The sequence below is a fragment of the Amblyraja radiata genome, chromosome 1 (genome assembly GCF_010909765.2).
Source record: "Amblyraja radiata isolate CabotCenter1 chromosome 1, sAmbRad1.1.pri, whole genome shotgun sequence".
Classification (NCBI taxonomy): domain Eukaryota; kingdom Metazoa; phylum Chordata; class Chondrichthyes; order Rajiformes; family Rajidae; genus Amblyraja; species Amblyraja radiata.
In genome coordinates, this window is record NC_045956.1 from 150821617 (window position 1) to 150834136 (window position 12520).

At 43.4% G+C, this 12520-nt stretch overlaps 1 pseudogene; it reads left to right on the forward strand.

The window, feature by feature from the left end:
- Positions 1-7755: 7755 nt before the first annotated feature.
- On the forward strand, positions 7756-10402 carry LOC116984481 (annotated as a pseudogene).
- The last annotated feature ends 2118 nt before the right edge of the window (positions 10403-12520 follow it).

The window sequence follows — 12520 nt, forward strand, 5'->3', positions numbered from 1 at the left end:
TTTCACACCTCGCCGTCTGTAATAATGCCTTTTTTTTTGTTGAAAAACTGGAATATAGAAACATAGAAACATAGAAATTAGGTGCAGGAGTAGGCCATTCGGCCCTTCGAGCCTGCACCGCCATTCAATATGATCATGGCTGATCATCCAACTTAGTATCCCGTACCTGCCTTCTCTCCATACCCTCTGATCCCCTTAGCCACAAGGGCCACATCTAACTCCCTCTTAAATATAGCCAATGAACTGGCCTCAACTACCCTCTGTGGCAGAGAGTTCCAGAGATTCTCTCTGTGTGAAAAAAGTTTTTCTCATCTCGGTTTTAAAGGATTTCCCCCTTATCCTTAAGCTGTGACCCCTTGTCCTGGATATCCTGAAGAAACCCATGTAGTCACAATTAAAACATGCAAAATTCACATTGCTGGCACCCAAGATCAAGATTGAGAGGCAAGAGCTATACTAACACAACTGCCTTAGCGTTGAGATGTTCTGTTTTTTATCAACACACATATTCCCCAGAATTATTATGATGAAGTATATGATCTAGGCTTTTATCGTGTCACATTTCAGATATAAAATTCAAATTTTCATGGACAACTTGAATGCATAAATCTTCCATTCTCTTGATTAAGTAAGTTCATGGATTATAGAGGATCATTTTTTGCTGAAATCACACAAAAGATCAAGGAGGATATTTGAGACTATCTGACATTTTTGAATTTCCTAGAACATGAATTGAAAATTGTTCTTTGGCTACGTAACCTCATGGTTCCTCTTTGAGATAGGACTGTGGGATCACTTGCCAGGCAACCCGATTGTATGCTTTCTATGGCGCATCTATAGAGGTTTGGAAATCACTGGAGACATGCCGAATATTCGGTCTCCAAAGTTCGTAGAAGCGTTGAAGTGCCTTCCTGGTTGATCCATGTCAAATCATTAGTAATATTAAGTAACTTGAAGCTCTCAAACATTTCCACACCCGCACCATTGATGCTAATTGAGGCACGTCGTCCATGGTGTTTCCTGAAGTTCTTTGTCTTGCAGACATTGAGGGAGAGGTTATTGTTCTGACTCCATGTCATTATGTTCTTTATCTCCTTACTGTACTCTGTCGCGTCATCAGGTGTTTAACGCCCCATTTAAAATCCTCCACCAAAAGATGACAAAGAGAACTGTGCAATTTTTCCACAGTGCAGCTCTGGGTTGCCGGATTGTGTCAACTACTTATTTGTTTCACAGACATGCACTCGCAATGCTCTGATTTAGAGGCTGGAGGATTTTCCGCAGAGCCCTAACTAATCCCCACTTCCTTATCTTATCCGCCAGAGGATTTACAAAAAAAACCTTCCCCAATTACTAAAAAACATGTTGTCACTATGGTTACTCCAACAAGTGGAAACCATCTCCGTAAAATAAAAAGTCAGCATTTTGTCAATTATATATTGAACATGCATCATTTTCTTCATGATTATTTTATAACCCCTCTCAATAATTATTCTATATGCCATGGTTAGGAGATTTTGTAAATAAATAAATTTTATATCTGATGTAATGAATTGTGCAGTCAGATTATTTCATACCCAATTGATCAAATAAGATTCTTTCTATGAACCAAATTCAAGCTAAACCTCAACCTTAATAAATCTCAACCTTTAGCCTTTTTTTGCTGTTTTGGTTAAGGTGAGTCAGTACAGTGGCAGAGCCCTAAAAAATTTCAAAGGCTGATCCTTCAGAACACTTTTTAATAATGCGTTATTCAGAGTTTTATGCACTATTCAGAGTTTCAAGTATGATGAAGAAGTTTCATTGTAATGTAATGAGGTGTCATTTTTCATTTGAAATTTAGCCCGTAATTACTGTGACATATAAACATACATGTTTTAGTTGCCCCTGGAGCATAATAAAATATAGTGAGGATGAGTTTATTTGCTAACAGTAGATTTGAGTATAGAAATTGTGATTAAGATCTTTAGTCTACAATTTCAGCAATTAGTTATCACAAAACCATTTGCCATTGAAAACGTGATCATTTTAAATGTAAATAGAACTGTAATGTGTTATTTGACTCACTGAACTATGAATAGAAACAAAATTAATCGAGGCACATTATCTGTGAAACAAAAAGAAAGAAAATTATTGGGGAGCAATTATAGGTTTGTAATCTTTGCTCAAACATTCGGAATCCGGAAATTAGATGTGAAAATTAGAGCTAGACCATTTAGTTAGAAAAATTGTCAGAAAACATTTACTTTTACAGAAAAAAATTGTTATTTTCTACAAAAAAATGGTTTAGATGTTTGATGCATTTGGAGATTTTCCGAATAACCCAGATTTGCTGAAGCACTCAAAGTCAGGAATCATGTACAAAAGTCTTTCAGATATTTTTCTAGTGTTTCAGATCTTTTTCATTTGGGTAGCACTTCCTGTTTTATTTTAGGTTTCCAGCATCTGCAGCTTTGTTGATTTCCATGAACTGTACTTTTGTTAAATATTGGAGGATAAGAGGCAAAGGATAATGGAGATGTTGAATGATTACCTATGATCCAACTGTAAAACAGAGAAAGCCTTTGAAGCTAACTAACCTTGGCTAATGTACTAAAAGTCTTCTTTTCCCAACTATTAAATTTTGCACAGGTTGAGGTGTGGGTAGTCTTTTAACACTGCAGCATACAAATGCCTTTGATCTGATCTTCAATCAATAGCATCAACTATTTCCACTTTCATGTCATAAGGAATAGGAGTAGAATTAGCCCATTCGGCCCATCAAGTCTACTCCACCATTCAATCATGGCTAGACACAAAAAGTAGCAGTAACTCAGAGGGACAGGCAGAATCTCTGGAGAGAAGGAATGGGTGACATTTCAGGTCTAGGCCCTTTTTCAGACTGGTTAGGGAAAAGAAAACGAGAGATGTGGATGGTCATGTGGATAGATAAAAAACAATGAATGAAAGATATGCAAAAATGTAATGATGAGCAAGGAAACAGGCCATTGTAAGCTGTATGTAGGGTGAAAACCAGAAGCTAGTGTGACTTGGGTGGGGGACAAATAGTGAGAGAGGGAATGCCGGGGCGACCAGAAGTAAGAGAAATCAATATTCATACCACTGAGCTATAAGCTGCCCAAGCAAAATATTTGATACTGTTCCTCCAATTTTCATTTAGCCTCCCTCTGACAATGGAGACCGAGCTTAGAAGGGTCTGTGAAGGAATGGGAAGAACAATTAATGTGACCAGCAACCGGGAGATCAGGTTGGTTCACGCGGGCCTTATCCCTTATCGTTTCCCTTATCCCTAACCAGAATCTCGACCCGAAACATCACCCACTCCTTCTCTCCAGGGATGCTGCCTGTCCTGCTGAGTTACTCCATCTTTTTGTGTCTATCTTCAGTTTAAACCAGCATCTGCAGTTCCTTCATTCAAAACTTCCTTCCTTACACATTCAATCATGGCAGATCTAACTCTCCCTCCTATCCCCATTATCCTACCTTCTCCCCATCACCTCTGACACTTGATATGGTGCCACACATTAGGCTGCTAAGTAAGATGAGAACCCACAGTATCAAAGGTCTAATACTAGCATGAATAGCAGGTTGTTTGGATGGCAGAACTCAAAGAATGGCAATAAAGGATGCTTTTCAGGTTGGCTGCCAGTGACTTGTGGAGTTCCCCAAGGGTCGGTGCTGGGGCAGCTACTTTGCACGTTGTACTTTGAAATAAAAGTGAAAATATCCAGCAAATAAAGTGACATTTATGCAAAGTAAAACAGCTAACATATGAGAGAATATGGAGGTGATTTATAAATGTGCTGGATACATGTGATAAACACGCTTCAATTTACTCTTGTAAAATTACTCATAAAACAGGTACACCCACTTCAATGTGATTGCAGCATACAGTCAGTCACAGCTGCTTTGTTTATTACGTTAGTACATAGACAAGCCAACTATAACATGATAACTAAGCTTGTTCTTTTTAAAAGAGCAAAGCTTATTGCTTCAAACTGCTTTTCCACAGGATTGGAAATTGTTCTGTTGGGAAATTGCTCAAGGCTTCGCAGGGTGGAAATTTAGTCAGAAGTCAGTCGGAATAAATTTATTAGCCAAGTAAGTATACATACAAGGAATTTGACAGTGCTTTACTCGCACATGATAAAAACACAACATACATCAGACAATTAAAAATAAAATATAAATACATAGACAATAGGTGCAGGAGTGGGCCATTCTGCCCTTCGACCAGGCACCACCATTCAACATGATCATGGCTGATCATCCACAATCAGTACCCCATTCCTGCCTTCTCCCCATATCCCTTGATTCCGCTAGCCTTAAGAGCATGATCTAACTCTCTTTTGCATTCGATGAATCGGCCTCCACTGCCTTCTGAGGCAGAGAGTTCTACGAATTCACAACTCTCTGTGTGAAAAAGTTTTTCCTCATCTCAGTTCAAAATGGTCTACCCCTTATTCCGAAACTGTGGCCCCTAGTTTTGGACTACCCCAACATGTTTCCTGCATCTAGCTTGTCCAATCCCTTAATAATTTTAAATGTTTCGGTAAGATATACTCTCATCCTTCTAGATTCCAGTGAATACCAGACCAGTTGTTCCATTCTTTCATCATATGACAGTCCCGCTACCCCGAGAATTAACCTCGTGAACCTACGCTGCACTCCCTCAAGAATGTCCTTTCTCAAATGAGGAGACCAAAACTGCACAAAATATTCCAGGTGCCGTCTCACCAGCACCCTGTACAACTGCAGAAGGACCTCTTTGCTCCTCTGCTCTACTCCTCTTGTTATGAAGGCCAACATGCCATTAGCTTTTTTCACTGCCTGCTGTACCTGCATGCATAGTTTCAGTGACTAATGTACAAGGACGCCCAGATCTCATTGTACCTGCCCTTTTCCTAACTTGACATCATTGAGATAATAATTTGCCTTCCTGTTCTTGCTACCAAAGTGGATAACCTCACATTTACGCACATTAGACCGCATCTGCCATGCATCTGCCCACTCACCCAACCTGTCAAGTCACCCTGCATCCTCATAGCATCCTCTTCACAGTCCACACTGCCACCCAACTCTGTTGCTTCTGCAAATTTGCTAATGTTACTTTTAATTATTTCATCTAAATCAGTGATATATATTGTAAATAGCTGCGGTCCCACTACTGAGCATGCGGCACCCAACTAGTCACTGCCTGCCATTCTGAAAGGGACCTTTTAATCCCTACTCTTTGTTTCCTGTCTGCCAACCATTTTTTTAATCCATGTCAATACCCTACCCCCAATATCATGTGCTCTAATTTTGCCCACTAATATCCTGTGGGACCTCATCAAAGGCTTAACAAAAGTCCAGATACACTACATCCACTGGCTCTCCTTCATCCATTTTACTTGTCACATCCTCCAAAACTTCCAGAAGATTAGTCAAGCAGGATTTCCCCTTCGTAAATTCATGGTGTCTTGGACCAATCCTATTACTGCTATCCAAATGCATTACATCTTTAAAACTGAGTATTAAAGTACAATGCAGAGAACTATGTTCTGTATTCAGTATCTCCCCCTGTAAATACGCTCTTCTAAACTTCCCCCCCAGTCTAGTTCAGTCAAAAATGCACCGTCAAGCATTGGAACAACTAATCTTTACTTTTAGATTGAACAGCAAATTCCCCTGTACGATACCTAAACCACCGTGGGTTTGATTCTTGTCTCTGCCTGCCTAAATCCTTCAGCCTCGTGCAAGCAGACACACTCCAAAAGGTCATGCAGTCCCAAGCGCTCTTCCAGAAGATCGACAAAGGAACTCGTGGGAGCTGCCTTTTATAGGTCACCGAAACTTGAGGAGTCGAACTACATGGGGGTGGTCTCTTTACAATCCAATCAAACATATTAATTACAGCAATACATTATTGACAGTTCCCAAACCAATAACTGAATCTCCCATACATTGTTTCTAGGAGAAGCTTCTGGAAGAAGCTAACTTAACTTAAATAATGCAACATTTACCATGGAATTCAAAACAACTCTGCCAGGGCTTAACACTTTGGCTAATCAACAAACAGCATGCTAACTGTCTAGCAACATTATTTACAATATGTACAATGCTTTTGCAGTAATCCAATCAACTTCATGCATATTACACTTCTTTGGAGGTCCTCTGCAGAAATCTCATTCATTCTGTCCATTGAAGAGGTACTCATACAATTCCTATCTGCAACACTGATCTGGGATCTAGACTTAAGCCCCTGTCTCATTTACATGTCCTTGGCATGCAAATTACACAAACTCGTGGTCGCGTTGAGCCTCGACGGTCCCCCGAAGGTCGCGCGCGACTTCATTCGATCACACAGCCGTCTGGAGCGCGTGACGTCATTTGAAGATGGACGCAAAATGCCGGAGTAACTCAGCGGGACCGGCAGCATCTCTGTAGAGAAGCAATGGGTGACATTTCGTGTTGAGACACTTCTTCAGTCTGAAAGAAGGGTCTTGACCTGAAACATCACCCATTGCTTCTCTCCAGAGATGCTGCTAGTCCCGCTGAGTTACTCCAGCATTTTGTGTCTATCTTCAGTTTTCTTGGCCCCGCTCTGGGAGTAGAAGTGGCGGCAGATCCGGACTGCAACAGCCATGAGCCCCAGGACGAGTTTGGCGATCGTTAGCCTGCTTCTGCTGCTGTTGAAGGTGAGACGTTGCGTCGTGCCAGGGTCTGGGGCCTGTCCCACTTTGGCCGTCTGTTCCGCGACAGGCCGTTGGCGTGCGAAGATTTTGTTCGCTACAAAAATTTCGGAGCGCCGCGCGATGTCGCGCACAACTACATACCCCTCTGCTCTTCTAAGTGGGACCGGCCCCACGCAGCCATACGATGCCCGTGCGCCTCAACATGACTACGAGGTTGCGTAATTTGCGTGCCAAGGACACGTAAGTGGGACAGGCCCTTTACTGGCACCATTCAACAGCTTGTCTTGTATCTGCAAAAATACAGACTTGACCAAAATGGCCTAACAATGCATGAATCTTTTACTAAATGTTGGTGCTATTACCGCTCTGTTATTGCCATTATTTACATTCCTCCCTTTTATCATGTGATGACCATAATTTATGATAACCAAATGTACATTGGTGACTGTTACATTATGTCAAACGTATTAACAACAAGATGCTGATGTATCTTCCCAGAATCTCATCAAGCTTCCCGAGTTTTCGTGGGCGTAGCTTCATGATTCCCATCTGATGAGTCTTCACCTCCCGAGTTTTTGTGGGCGCGAATCCCCTCCATCTGTGTTGCCAATCCCTCTGTACTTGATCCATAGCAGAACATATAATTCCTAAGAGAACCTGGGATGAAGTAAGTTAGCAATCCATACTTCCACTGATACTTTGCCATGTATTCCTATCATCCACTGTCAACAAAATGCCTCTCTCTGTTCACTATTACTATCCTGTAATACAATCCTTCCCATACTATGATCAACGCTATCATACAGTCAATTACCTCCACAGTCACGTGGTGATTTCCAATGTACTCCGAATGAAGGTTCCTGATATGAATTTCAGCTGGGTTCAGTCGAAATTTCCCTACAGGCATGAGTCTTATTCAAAACAACCATGGAGATTAGAATTACCTTTATTAGAATAGAAAATAGATTAGGGTAGGAGTCAAACAAAAAGTTGTTAAGGGTAAGGACCAATCAAACAAAATGTTTGATTGGCCCTTCGATTTTCCAGTATCTGCAGTTCCTTCTTAAACATAGTTGTAATGTTTGATATATTCCTGGAGGTGTTTTTCAGCATTGTCTCCCGAAGATTAACTGAGTTTCTCCTCAAAAACAGCTACATCGACCCCTCAGTGCAGAAGGGTGGGATTCCAGGAGTTCCCGGCTGCTTGGAGCACACTGCAGCTCATCAGCGAAGCCCATGAAAACAGAGGCGACCTAGTTGTTCTGTGGTTGGACCTCGCCAATGCCTATGGGTCCATATAGCACAGACTGGTTGAGCTTGCACTACACCGACACCTTGTTCCCAGCAAGATCAAGGTCCTGATCCTGGATTATTACCATAATTTCAGGCTGAGGGTGACTTCTGGGTCAGAAACATCAGACTGGCATCGGCTTGGAAAAGGAATAATAATGGGCTGCACCATTTCTGTTATTTTTTTTGCTCTTGCCATGAACATGGTGGCCAAGTCAGCCGAGGTGGAATGCAGAGGCCCCCTAACCAAGTCTGGTGTACGACAGCCCCCAATAACAGCTTTTATGGATGACCATATAACCATATAACCATATAACAATTACAGCATGGAAACAGGCCATCTCGACCCTTCTAGTCCGTGCCGAACACATAATCTCCCCTAGTCCCATATACCTGCGCTCAGACCATAACCCTCCATTCCTTTCCCATCCATATAACTATCCAATTTATTTTTAAATGATAAAAACGAACCTGCCTCCACCACCTTCACTGGAAGCACATTCCACACAGCTATCACTCTCTGAGTAAAGAAGTTCCCCCTCATGTTACCCCTAAACTTCAGTCCCTTAATTCTCAAGTCATGTCCCCTTGTTTGAATCGTCCCTACTCTCAGTGGGAAAAGCTTTTCCACGTCAACTCTGTCTATCCCTCTCATCATTTAAAAAACCTCTATCAAGTCCCCCCTTAACCTTCTGCGCTCCAAAGAATAAAGCCCTAACTTGTTCAACCTTTCTCTGGCCTTACCATCACCACAACATCGGTCCCAGGAAGGAGGTGGATCCTACAAGGTCTTGAGAAACCTGGGCAAGGATGAGTTTCAAGCCAACAAAGTCAAGGTCCATGGTGCTGAAGAAGGGGAAGGTGACTGACAGATTCCACTTTTTACTTTCCGGAACTGCCATTCCCTCCATCACTGAGCAACCTGTCAAGAGTTTGGGGAAGGTTTTTGACGCATATCTGAAAGATTCTGCTGCCATTCAAAAGTCCATCAAAGACCTTGAAGCCTGGCTCACCAAAGTCGACAAGTCAGGTCTGCCAGGCAGATTCAAGGCCTGGATCTATCAGCATTCCATCCTGCCCCGAGTTCTGTGGCCTCTGCTGGCTTACGTTGTTCCATTGACCACGGTTGAGTCCCTTGAAAGGAAGATCAGCGGCTTTCTCTGCAGATGGCTTGGCCTCCCCCGCAGCCTCAACAGTGCTGCACTGTATGGGACCAGTAACATCTTGCAGCTCCCATTCAGTGGCCTCACGGAAGAGTTTATGGTGGCGCGAACAAGAGAAGTTCTGCAGTACAGGGACTCCAGGGTCCAGAATGTGTCATCGGCTGGCATCGAGGTGAGAACAGGGAGGAAATGGAGGGCAGAGAAAGCAGTGGAGGTGGCAGAGTCACGCCTAAGGCAAAATGCATTGGTGGGAGTCATGGCAACTGGCAGAGCGGGTTTGGGATACTTCGCTAAAACACTGGTTGGCAAGTCCCGGGGCAAGGAGAGACACCATCTAATCCAGGAAGAGGCCCGAGCAGGTGTGGAGGAAGAGCGTGTGAGCAGGACAGTGGGGCTCAGGCAGCAGGGAGCGTGGACAAGGTGGGAGAGCATACCGCAGCACTGGATTACCTGGTCAAACATCATGCAGGCAGACTTCCAGCGTGTCCGGTTCCTTGTCCAAGCTGTCTACGATGCCCTATCAAGCCCAGTAAACCTCCACATCTGGGGCAAGAGCGAGACACCTTCCTGCCCACTTTGCTCTGGAAGAGGATCATTAGAACATCTCCTCAGCAGCTGCCCAAAGTCCCTTGGGGAAGGTCGCTACCAGTGGCGCCATGACCAGTTGCTCAAAGTGGTTGCTGAGAGCATAGCCACTGCCATTGGTAACAACAAACACCACCACGCCGCAAATAATTCAATCAAGAAGCCCCGATCACAACCAAAAACAAGGACGGGCCTCCTCTACACAGCCACTGACTGGCAGCTGCACGTCGATCTGGGCAAACAGCTGACATTTCCACAGCACATCACAGCAACATCACACCGGCATCACATCACAACATCACCCTGACATGATCATCACCTCCGAAGTGACAAAACAGCTGATCATTCTGAAGCTGACAGTGCCCTGGGAAGAGCGTATTGAAGAGGCTAATGAGAGGAAACGCGCAAAGTACCAGGAACTGGTGGAGATGTGCCAGGACAGCGACTGGAAGACATACTATGAGGTGGTCTGTAGAGGCTTTGCAGGACGCTCACTCTGCAAAGTCCTCAACCAGTTGGGCATTACGGGGCTGGCAAAGAAGAGGGCCATTCAATCCGCAAGCAAAGCCGCAGAGAAAGCCACTAGATGGCTTTGGATTAAGAGGACTGATCCGTGGGCAGTTGCTGCTGGGATGCAAGTCAGGGCTTGATCAACCCCAGCTGGGTCGCCTGGGCGAAGGTGTCTGATGTTGTGAGACCCGAAACATCCGATGACCCCAGGTCACATCACTGAGGATGCTTCCCAGCGCATCTAGAAGATGTATATTTCACACCTTGCCGTCTGTAATAATGCCTTTTTTTTTGTTGAAAAACTGGAATATAGAAACATAGAAACATAGAAATTAGGTGCAGGAGTAGGCCATTCGGCCCTTCGAGCCTGCACCGCCATTCAATATGATCATGGCTGATCATCCAACTCAGTATCCTGCCTTCTCTCCATACCCCCTGATCCCTTTAGCCACAAGGGCCACATCTATCCATGTCCTCCAGAGATGCTCCCTGGCCCACAGAGTTGCTCCATAACTTTGTGTCTTTTTTGGTAAACCAGCATCTGCAGTTTCTTGTTTCTACATCATGCTTGGAATTACGTGGTTTGGCTGTGGAACATCTTTCTCACTGGATGTCTTCAACAAGAGCCCAGTGGTCAGCATAGTACTTGGCCTTCACTGACATAGTACAGGGGTCCCCAAAAAATGCCCCACGGTGGCACAGCGGTAGTGTTGCAACCTTACAATGCCAGAGGACCGGGTTCAATCCTGACAACATGTGCTGTCTGTACTGAGTTTGCACATCCGATGACCCAGGTCACATCACTGAGGATGCTTCCCAGCGTATCTAGAAGATCTATCTTTCACAACTCGCCGTCTGTAATAATGCCTTTTTTTTTGTTGAAAAACTGGAATATAGAAACATAGAAACATAGAAATTAGGTGCAGGAGTAGGCCATTCGGCCCTTTGAGCCTGCACCGCCATTCAATATGATCATGGCTGAGCATCCAACTCAGTATCCCGTACCTGCCTTCTCTCCATACCCTCTGATCCCCTTAGCCACAAGGGCCACATCTAACTCCCTCTTAAATATAGCCAATGAACTGGCCTCGACTACCCTCTGTGGCAGAGAGTTCCAGAGATTCTCTCTGTGTGAAAAACGTTTTTCTCATCTCGGTTTTAAAGGATTTCCCCATTATCCTTAAGCTGTGACCCCTTGTCCTGGATATCCTGAAGAAACCCACGTAGTCACAATTAAAACATGCAAAATTCACATTGCTGGCACCCAAGATCAAGATTGAGAGGCAAGAGCTATACTAACACAACTGCCTTAGCGTTGAGATGTTCTGTTTTTTATCAACACACATATTCCCCAGAATTATTATGATGAAGTATATGATCTAGGCTCTTATCGTGTCACATTTTAGATATAAAATTCAAATTTTCATGGACAACTTGAATGCATAAATCTTCCATTCTCTTGATTAAGTAAGTTCATGGATTATAGAGGATCATTTTTTGCTGAAATCACACAAAAGATCAAGGAGGATATTTGAGTATCTGACATTTTTGAATTTCCTAGAACATGAATTGAAAATTGTTCTTTGGCTACGTAACCTCATGGTTCCTCTTTGAAATAGGACTGTGGGATCACTTGTCAGGCAACCCGATTGTATGCTTTCTATGGCGCATCTATAGAGGTTTGGAAATCACTGGAGACATGCCGAATATTCGGTCTCCAAAGTTCGTAGAAGCGTTGAAGTGCCTTCCTGGTTGATCCATGTCAAATCATTAGTAATATTAAGTAACTTGAAGCTCTCAAACATTTCCACACCCGCACCATTGATGCTAATTGGGGCACGTAGTCCACAGTGTTTCCTGAAGTTCTTTGTCTTGCAGACATTGAGGGAGAGGTTATTGTTCTGACTCCATGTCATTATGTTCTTTATCTCCTTACTGTACTCTGTCTCGTCATCAGGCGTTTAACGCCCCATTTAAAATCCTCCACCAAAAGATGACAAAGAGAACTGTGCAATCCTTCCACAGTGCAGCACAGGGTTGCCGGATTGTGTCAACTACTTATTTGTTTCACAGACATGCACTCGCAATGCTCTGACTTAGAGGCTGGAGGATTTTCCGCAGAGCCCTAACCAATCCCCACTTCCTTATCTTATCCGCCAGAGGATTTACAAAAAAAACCTTCCCCAATTACTAAAAAACATGTTGTCACTATGGTTACTCCAACAAGTGGAAACCATCTCCAGAAAATAAAAAGTCAGCATTTTGTCAATTATATATTGAACATGCATCATTTTC